This window comes from Mauremys mutica, chromosome 17 (assembly GCF_020497125.1).
Source record: "Mauremys mutica isolate MM-2020 ecotype Southern chromosome 17, ASM2049712v1, whole genome shotgun sequence".
Classification (NCBI taxonomy): Eukaryota; Metazoa; Chordata; order Testudines; family Geoemydidae; genus Mauremys; species Mauremys mutica.
Window position 1 is genome coordinate 20,315,193 of NC_059088.1, and position 9,657 is coordinate 20,324,849.

Below are 9,657 nucleotides of genomic sequence, written 5' to 3' on the forward strand. Positions count from 1 at the left end.
CTGGGGGAGGAAAGGCCCTAGAACAGGGGGGAGATCATGTCTGCAGCTGCCAGGGGAGGGGGATGGATCCCACTGCTGGGCGCATGGATCCAGAGCGCACCAGAAATGCATGGAGGATGCCAGGCAGGCAGACCATTGCGGTTCCTCTGGGGTCGGGGGCAGTTGATTCCCTGTCAGAGACGCTGCCCCACACAGACCCTCTGCAGGTCAGTCTCACCCCAGCATGTGGTCTCCCCCCCCCACACCCCCGGCCTCCTCCCTGTCCCTCCCAAGCCGCTGGGAAACGTGGGGGCTGGTTTGACAGAGCAAATTAAAGTTTGTGGCCCTGGATGAAATGTGAAATGGGCTGAGCGGCCTGACGGGGGGTGGGTGGGGGAGGCATCGGAGAGACCCCCCAGCGGACTGGAAGCAACAGTGGTTGGGTTTCTAGGCGCAAAGAAATCACCATGGCAACTGCCGAGTCCAGCATTATTTTAACCCTGACATCCCCTCCTCACTAGCGAGGTAGGATCGATTCCCTTCCCTTTGCCTGGAGAGATCCTGGGGCTCCAGGCGCCATCCTCCCCCCCTAGCACTGCCAGCCAGGGGGGGTTCTCCTTTAGCTCAGGTGTCAGCTTTCCAGCATAGAAGGCCCTGGGGTCACTCCCTGCTACTCCTGGGAAGCTGTGAGCAGCAGCAGATCTGCTGCAATATTTGCCTCATACATGAGTAGACTAGGGTGGAAGGGTTGAAAAAGGGGTGCGCTACCTCCCACCCAAGGATGCAGGAGGTGGGGGAGGGGGAAAGGATGCAGTGGAGAGAGGTGCTTGGAGTGAGTGGGCAGGGATGTGCTGGGTGCTCAGCAGCAGCTGGGAGCAGGGGAGCTTCAGCCAGCCAGCCCCCAGCCACGTGGGGAGAAACACCATTGCATGGAAAGGCTGGTGGGTATAACTGAAGCAGCCCCCCCACCCTGCCCCCATCCCCATCTCTATATCGATGGTCCCTGTTTCTGCACTGCCTGGCAGCAGGGGGCTCGGGGGAGGTACCTCAGAACCCGGCAGGCCCGACCCAGCTGAGATTCCCAGCGAATTTGGTCCCCTGGAGCGACCCGCTATCCTGAACAGCCCAGCAGGGGGCACCAGCTGTCACAGTTCGAGATTCACCCGCTGCGCGTTCACAGGTGGATCACGGTGCAGGCCCCAGAGATTCCCCTCCACCCTCCGAGTCCTGCCTCCAGCATGATGTGTCTCAGCTGCGGCAGAGACTGTCCGGCCACCCAGGGAGAGACAATGCCCAGCCCAAGAGGGCCCTGATCTCAGCTGGGGCAGGGACCGTCTCGCCCTGCCTGTCTCAGCTGCTGCCATTAGAATGATCTGGGCGCTCCCTTAACGTTAGCACAGCCTGTCGGCTCCACAAGCACAGAGGAGAGGGGACTTCGTGCTCCCCTTTGCCTCCTCCAGCTGGCTGAGCTAACGACCCACCGCATTAATGGGTGACCTAGCATCTGCAAGACAAGCCAACCTTCGACCTCGGCCAGACCCTGCTGGCCACTCCTAGCCAGACACCGAGTCTGCCAGCTGGCTGGTGGCCAGGGGCAGGAGATTTGACCCGGTGGCTGCTGCAGCCGTCTATAAACACAAACGAAAGACGGGCCCGTGGCTAAAGCACAGGCCTGGCATTCGCAGCTCTAGGCCTGGCTTGGACCAGGAGGGAGCAAAGGGGCTGGAGGCCAGGACTTTGGGGTTCTTTCCTGATTTTGCCACGACTGGCTGCGTGACCCAGCACAAGTCATTTCACAGCAGGGACCTTTCCACCAAGGTGAGACGGGGCTCCCCACTCCAATCACCCCTGAAATTCTGGCCCCACTGAGACCATGGGCGAACACTCCCACTGATTCACAGATTCCCAGGCCAACAGGAACCACTGCGATCATCCCTCTCACCGGCATAACTCAGACAATAACCAGTGCCGAGCTTTTAGACAAATATCCCCTCTTGATTTAAAGATTGTGGGTGATGCAGAATCCCCCACAACCCTTGGGAAACTGATCCAGTGGTTAATTTCTCTCTGTTAAAAATTTACACCTTATTTCCAGTCTGAATGGGTCTAGCTTCAACTTCCAGCCATTGGATCTGTGTTCAACCTTTCTCGGCTAGACCGAAGAGCCCGTTATTAGGTATTTGTTCCCCAGGTGGATATTTATAGTGTGAGATCAAGTCTCCCCTTCACCTTCTCTTTGTTAAGCTAAACAGACTGAGGTCTGTGGGGCTCTCGCTCTCAGGTGAGTTTTCTCATCCTTTAATAATTTCTGTGGCTCTTCTCTGACCCCTCTGCAATTTATCGACGTCCTTCTCGAAGAGGGGACTCTAGAACGGGACACAGGACCCCAGCAGCGGTCGCACCAGTGCCAGATACAGAGATAAAATAACCTCTCTGCTCCTACTCACCGTTCCCCTGTTTATGCCTCCCCCGCCCAAGAGCACATGAGCTCTTTTAGCCACTGGGAACTCATCTTCAGCTGATTATCCACCACGATCCCCAAGATCTCTCCCACAGTCCTTGCTTCCCAGGATCGAGTCCCCCATCCGGCTACACTCTATGTTCCTAGCTGTGTACATTTACAAGCAGCTGTATTTAAACGTATCGTTTGCTGGCGCCCACGGACCAAGCGATGCAGATCGCTCTGTCGGTGACCTGCCCTCCTCATTCACCGCTCCCCAATCTTTGTGTCACCTGCAAACTTTAACAGGGATGATTTTAGGTTTTCTTCCGGGTCATTGATATAAATGTTCAACAGGGTGGGCCCCAAGAACCGATCCCCGCAGGACCCCGCTGGAAACACACCCGCCCGATGACGATTCCCCAGTTACAATTACATTTTGAGACCAGCTTTTAATCCCTTTAATCTGGGCCGTGTTCATTTTATATCCTTCGCGGGTTTTTTTAATCAAAATGTCAGGCTGCGCCAAGCCCGACGCTGGGCAGGAGGCTCAGGATGTTCTATCTATTGGCTTCGCTGGGAGCAGGATGGGCCAGTCCTCGCACTCATTTTGGCCCACCCTGAGCAGGAAGAAGAGCCCCCCCAGGGGTGGATGGGGACACTGCCTCCCCCACCCTCGGGACCCCCATCCTGGAGACAGTGGGAATCCCAGCTGCATTCCATACCCCCCCCCGCCCCTCTTTATCTCCCCTGGACAATCTGCTTAGTGTGGATCACGCGGCCCGGACCTGCCGTGATGGGAATTGCGCTGCCACCAGCTGACCCCATTTGGGCAGAAGTAATCTCCCACCTCGTTGCCCTCCTGAATGCTGGTGCTGCCCTAAATACAACGGCTGGGGGGGCTGGGAGAGAGATGGCAGCTGGGGTGGGGCCTGTGGCTCTGACAGGATGTAGCACAGGAACGGGGACGCAGGAAGCTGGTTTGTAACCAGTGGAAAGAACCCAAACAGGGCTCCTGCTCGTTTCCTTCCTCTCTCCCTCTGCATCTTCCTGTCTTTGTCCCTCGCCGTCCGTGGCGGCACACACAGGTGTGTGAGGAGGGATGGGGGGCGAGTAATCCTGGGTTCTAGGCCAGCCCTGGGATTGGAGTGGGCGCTGGTGGTTAGAGCAGGGGGCTGGGAGTCAGGACTCCTGGGTTCCGTTACTGATTCTGCCCCGGTACAATCACATGCCCAGTCCATGATAAACATCCTCCTAGTTACTCCTCCTCCAGCCACTAACGCTCTGTATGCAGCAACGGCACCTGCCATTCGAGGTGCTTCAGGTGCTTTGCAAACGTTGTTTTAGGTGTCTGGAGATGTAATTATGCAGCTGCTTGGGGGCTGTTCCTTAAATATCCTGCGGCTGGCTTTCTCCGGGCAGGCCCAGGTGATGCAGGAGCTTTCTGCGATGTGTCCGTTTCTCTGGAGAGCATCCAGCACCGGAGACAGATCGATTGTCAGCCCCCAGCAGGCTGTTGATCTCGGAGCTGTTCGGCACAAGTCCCGGATTGGGAGATCACGTCGGGAAAGTCGGTGCTGTCCCACGGGGGAGCTGAGCCCCCTCGTTCATATCGCTCCCGCGCCGGGTGGGTCTGTATGTGGATTTAACCACGGCACATGCCCTGCCACCCTTTCAGTTTTGCAGCGAGTTCCGAGATTGAGTCAAAAGGGTTTTTTTTAATCTCTGAAGCAGGAAGAGCTCTTCCTCCAGCTGCTTGTTTACAGATTTGCAGATGAGCATCTGTGGGGCAAACCCACGGCCAGCCGATTGCGGCCAAGGGAAGAACCGATTTAGCCTCAGCGGATTCAGCGACTGTTGGTTGGCTAGGATTATTTCTGGGGGATGCTATGCAGCAGCAGCTAACACAGAGGCTTTTCTAGCTGCGTGAGCTGAAGACATCTCAGACTGGGCGCAGCGCACGGACGAGTGGCTCAGGCACTGGACTAATGCAGCTGCCTCTGCCGCCTAAGTCCAAAATTTCGGTGCCACGGAGATCCTCAAAGCCCTTGCGACACTGGTGCCCAAGGTTTGGCCTCAGTTCCCCTCTACACTGGCTCCCCCATCTGTGACATGGGAGAGCAGCGCTATTGATCTGTAGCTGCCTCAGTCGAGGAGCAGGACCCCAGGGTGCTAGGGGCTGTACAGACACAGTCTCTGCCCCAAGAAGTTGACAGTCTAAGCAATAATTCTCCCCTCTTCACAGGGATTTCAGGAGAGCCGACGAGGCGCTCAGAGATGTGTGTTCGAGCGAGGCGGGAGAACCGGCCCTTTGGCACGTAAAAGGCCATCAGGAAGCATTTACTCGAACAGCTCCGGCTGGGCACCCGGGGGGTGCACTGGTCTCAATGAAGCGAGACAATCCCGACTGGAAACGAGGGTCACGTTTTCAACTGTCAGGAGAGCGCCCAGGACCGTGGAGAAGCCGGTGTCTTCAGAACGACTCCCTCCCGGCACTGGCCTCGGACGTAAACCTTGGTGCACATGAGACCGGTGGCAGCAAAGACCGGAGACAACCCAACCAAGTGGAAGCCGGGGAACGACCCCAGATGGGAACGTGCGGAGCCTGCGCAAACACGGACTCTCCCTGACGCGGTGACCCCTGCCAGCACCCCATACTCCTGAAGAACCGGTCGAGATGAGGGACACCACCTGGTCTCGGCTGTGGTGTGGTACGACGGAGATGGTGTGGTACGACGGAGATCAAGGGAGAATCCACTGTGACCAGGTATGACGGAGATCAAGGGTCACAGTGGTGTGGTACGACGGAGATCAAGGGTCACAGTGGTGTGGTATGACGGAGAAAAGGGAGAATCCACTGTGACCAGGTACGACGGAGATCAAGGGTCACAGTGGATTCTCCATCCCTGGCCAGCTTTAAATCAAGACTGGATGTTTGCCTAGAAGATCTGCTCTGGTTCCAACAGGAATTAACTCAGAGCCGTTCTCTGCCCTGGGTATCCAGGAGGTCAAACTAGATGATCCCAGTGCTCCCTTGACATCAGACTCCCAGCTCAGGGTTCTGTGCCTTGCTCCATGCTGCGTCCCCCGCCCCCCCACAAACACCTGCAAAGAGCAAATCTCCATGGAGGAAAACGCCTCCAGGAACAGCAGAGAGTGTGTTGAGCCAATTCCTCGGCAGGAAGCGCTGGAAGAGCGCCCAGGCCCTGGTGAGGTGCCATCCCAATGGCAAAGCATCATTTGTTACACAACCAATCGCCCCAGAAGCAATTTTTAAAAACAACAAAACGTACTATATGGAAAACAAGCCAACAGCAGCGCAGGAGCCGAAAATGCATCATGTGGCTGGCTCGCCCATAGGACAGCGAGGGGTGTCTCTGTGCAGGCTCCCTCCCGCCCCAGTTCTGCTGGTGCCCCTCAATCCCGACCCGCGGAACTTTTTCCATTTGAAATTCCGATAAATAACAGCAAAAATTGTTGCAAGAATGTTTGTTTGTTCTCCATCCAGCTTTGCAAATAACGAGGGAGGCGAAGCAACTCCCGTGAGGTCGCACAGCCAGCCCTGGGTAGAGCTGGCAAGAGAACCCAGGAGTTCTGAGGCCCCAGCAGCCCCTAACCACTGCCCCACGCTGCCTCCTGCATGCCAGCCAGACCTTTGGTGGCCTCTGCAGCCACTGACCACTTGTGCACGCTGCCTGCCGCATCATTCCCACGTGTCTCCCCCAAGGCTAGGTCGTAGCAAGGGACAAGAGAGCAAGAAGCTCAACGCATCCTCTGGGAAGGCACCAACCACAATGGCACCAACCACAATGCCCTGAGAGCTCCATGGAGCGAAGGCCGGGATTCTACGGCCTGATTCTCAGTCAGCTCCCTACTTGCACCAGAGCAGGAGGCGTTAAGCCACCTTTGCACTCTCCATATTCTAGGGCTATGCAGGGGCCAGCCCAGCCCCCAGTGTTAGTTAGAGCAGCCTCGGGGCAGCTCTAATCTACGCTCTGCTCCCCATAGTGCCTCTATGGCCCCAGCAAGCAGAGAACGGGCAGGGCCCAAGGCATTCCAGCCACACCCCCTGTGCTGAGGGTTGGGTGGGTTCAGACACTTCATGCCACCCCAGGGGGATTCTCGGGGGGCCATTTCCAGTCACCACTTGCAGAGTGGCCTGAGTGTGACTGAGGAGCCCCATCACTTGCCCGGCAATGGCTCCCACTAGCCCCTCTGTCTCGCCAGCACAATGTGCTTCCCCTCCGCTCTCTGCACGAGGGGGCTGGCAAGGGGCAGGATGCAGGGACCTGAGGGACCCGATGGCTCCCCGATTTCCCCAGCCTCATGGGCGCCTGCGGAGTGCCAGTCACTCCATGCACCCCGGTTCCTTCCACGCTGCTTCCTGCGGCCCCCCCACCCCCATCACAGGCTCTTGGCATATCCCCAACCCCCACAGGACCAGAGGCCTCCCAGGGCAGCTGCTTCCTTGCCAGTGTCACAGGGCCCAGAAGGGCAGAGATTTTGGACCCGGGGCTCAGCCACCACCGCCGGGGGGTTTCAGCCCCTTGCAGCCGGGCGGGGGATCTGGCTCAGTGGAATTCCCATTGTAGCAGATGTGGAATGTTTAACCTGACCCTGGACTGAGATCCCCCGTGTCTGCTGAGAGCATTGGCAGGTTCGAGTTTCCTCCTGACAGCTGGAAATAATATCAAGTTGAACAAGGCGACGGAGCTGATTCCCTCTCCCTCTCTCCTCCCACTTTCCCATTCCTTCGCTCTTTCCCCATCTTTCTTTCTTTCCTTCCTCTGATCTCCCTCCATCGTCCTCAGCTCCAAGAAGCAGCACCCCTCGTGCCCTTTTCACACCCACACTGCGTTGTTCCCCCCGCCCCAACACCTCTCCCCACACACAAACACTTTGGATCTAACTTGGCCAATTCATGCAAATCCTCCAGCAAGCGGGGCCCCCCCGGAAATGGAATGGAATGTCCGGTCGGCTGCTGGAGCCATGCAGAAAAGCTCAGGGACACAAACAAAAGACGAGCAGAGTGTGTGTGTGTGGGGGGGGGGGGGAGTTTGGTGTGTGCCCCAAACAATGGGCCTTTTATTCGGCGATCCCAAGCACCCAAATCCCCAGGACAATGCCAAGTGACTGGCAGCCCTGTACTGCAAGCACAGCATTGACACCCGGAGAGAGAGAGGCCTTTCAGAGACAGGCCTGATGGTTAACTGTTTCTGGGACAGCAGTTCGTCCCCAGAGGCGGCTAGTCGCCACACTGCATGCTGGGGAAATTCAGAGGGACAGAACTCAGATCCTCCTGCTCCAAAAGCATGGTCCCCTGCCGGAGAATCACCATCCGCTGTCAGCACTGCAGGGCCTATGACACACAGAGGAGCAGCTCTAATTCATCCAGTAGAGGGCAGTGGGGGTGCACTCATGCACTAGCCCAGCTCAGCAAAGGACTTTGCAATGATGCAGCCACTTCTCTCCAAGCACTTTCCAAACATTCCTGAACTAAGCCTGCCAAAGCTGCTGAGCAAGGGGACAAGTATCATCATCCACATGTTGAACGGGTGAGGAAACGGAGTCAGAGGGTGACTCACCCAAGGGTTTGCTGAAAGCCTACAGCAGAATCAGGAATAGAAACCAGTTCTTACCGCCAGCCCCCTGCTCAAGCCACTAGCCCCGCGTCCCCTCCTAGAGCCACTGGGACGCAGGCGTCCTGACTCCTGCTCCTCTGATATAACGATGAGACCACCCTCCCTCCCAGAGATGAGAATAGAGCCTAGATGTTCCTGCCCCCACCTCCTTGCTTTAAACCCTGGGTCCCACTTCCACTGCAAGTCCTGGTCAGAGGAAAATATTTAAAACCAAAGGGGGAATTACACAAATGTTTCGCTCATTTCGTGTCACTTGCACTGAAATTGTTCCCTTCACAACAAAACAAATTTGGGGGTGGGGAGGGGAAGGAGAGAGATTTTTTAAACTAGGGGGGGAGGGGGGGAAGGGACTTTCAAAATCTCCTTCAGTTTCATTTAGCAAAAATGCAAACCCATCGAGCAATGCTCAACATCGAAATGAATCAGGCTGATTTTTGTCAAAGCAAAAATGTTTTGTTTGACCTAAAATGTCAGCTGGGGGGGTTTCTGACTTCGTGTTTCACTGGTAATTTTGAAAATGTTCATTTTCCATCCGACCCAGAACAACTCGCCCCCCCCCCCCCCCGATTTTCAAAACGACCAGGGTGTAAGGAGGGGAACGGAAGGGGGACCAAAAAAAAAAGAGAAAATGATTCACCCAGCTCTAGTGGTCACGACCTGCAGCCTGCAGTTTGCACCTGCAGCCAGGTAACGGCTCCCCAACCTCCCCTTCTTGCCTCCCACCAAGGAAAAATTGGGACAGGTGGTTCAGAGTCTCTCATAGTTTTGATGCCAAAAGAGCCATTTGGGCAGATTTCCCAGCGAGCGACACTGGGGAAGGGCAAAGAAAACACCTGATGTGATCGCCCAACTCTCTTTAGTGGGGAAATGGCAAGATTTTGCTACCAAATCACCAGCAGTATCATGCTTCAGGGCAGAAGCCAAGGGGTCAGGAGGGAACTGACCAGGGCGCAGCAGGTTCTCCCATCACTGCACGCTCCTTCCTCTGAAGCGGTTGGTGCCGGCTGGTGCTGGAGACAGGATACCCGGCTAGATGGGCCCATGGCCACAGCATAGCAGTGCAGGGGTGCAGCAGTAGGGGATGCTTTGTGGGGACGGTGGCCCTGAGGCTACATCCGGGGGCTGCCTGTGCCAGCCCCCAGTACTGGCCTCGCTCCTGAGGAGGCTGCACTGCCAGGCCTCACCACGTGTGCCTGGCCTGCAGGGAAGTTGACCAGGCCTTGGTGCCCCTGGGTGGAGGTGTCAGACTGGTGCTGTGGCAAATCCTTGCCTATACCCCCTCCCCCCGCTGCTCTGGAGGGAGGTGCTAAGCCAGGAGTGGGGTTGCTGCTGGGTTAACCTCCCGTGGGCTGGCTGCCACACATGACTTCATGCTGCTAGAGGAGCCAAGTGGGGGTGGGAGCTGTCAGACATTGGGTCTCCACATCCTCCCCACCACACATGTAATGGTTTCTCCCAGCTGAAGGGCTGGCAATGAAGATAAAAGCCCTACTACTAGTGACAGCTGTTGGGGGAGCCTCCTTTAGCCCATGTGGTGAGGCTGTGATGCTGAGAGATTGTTGCTTGTCAGGCACAGACCGAGCCGTGCCCCAGGCA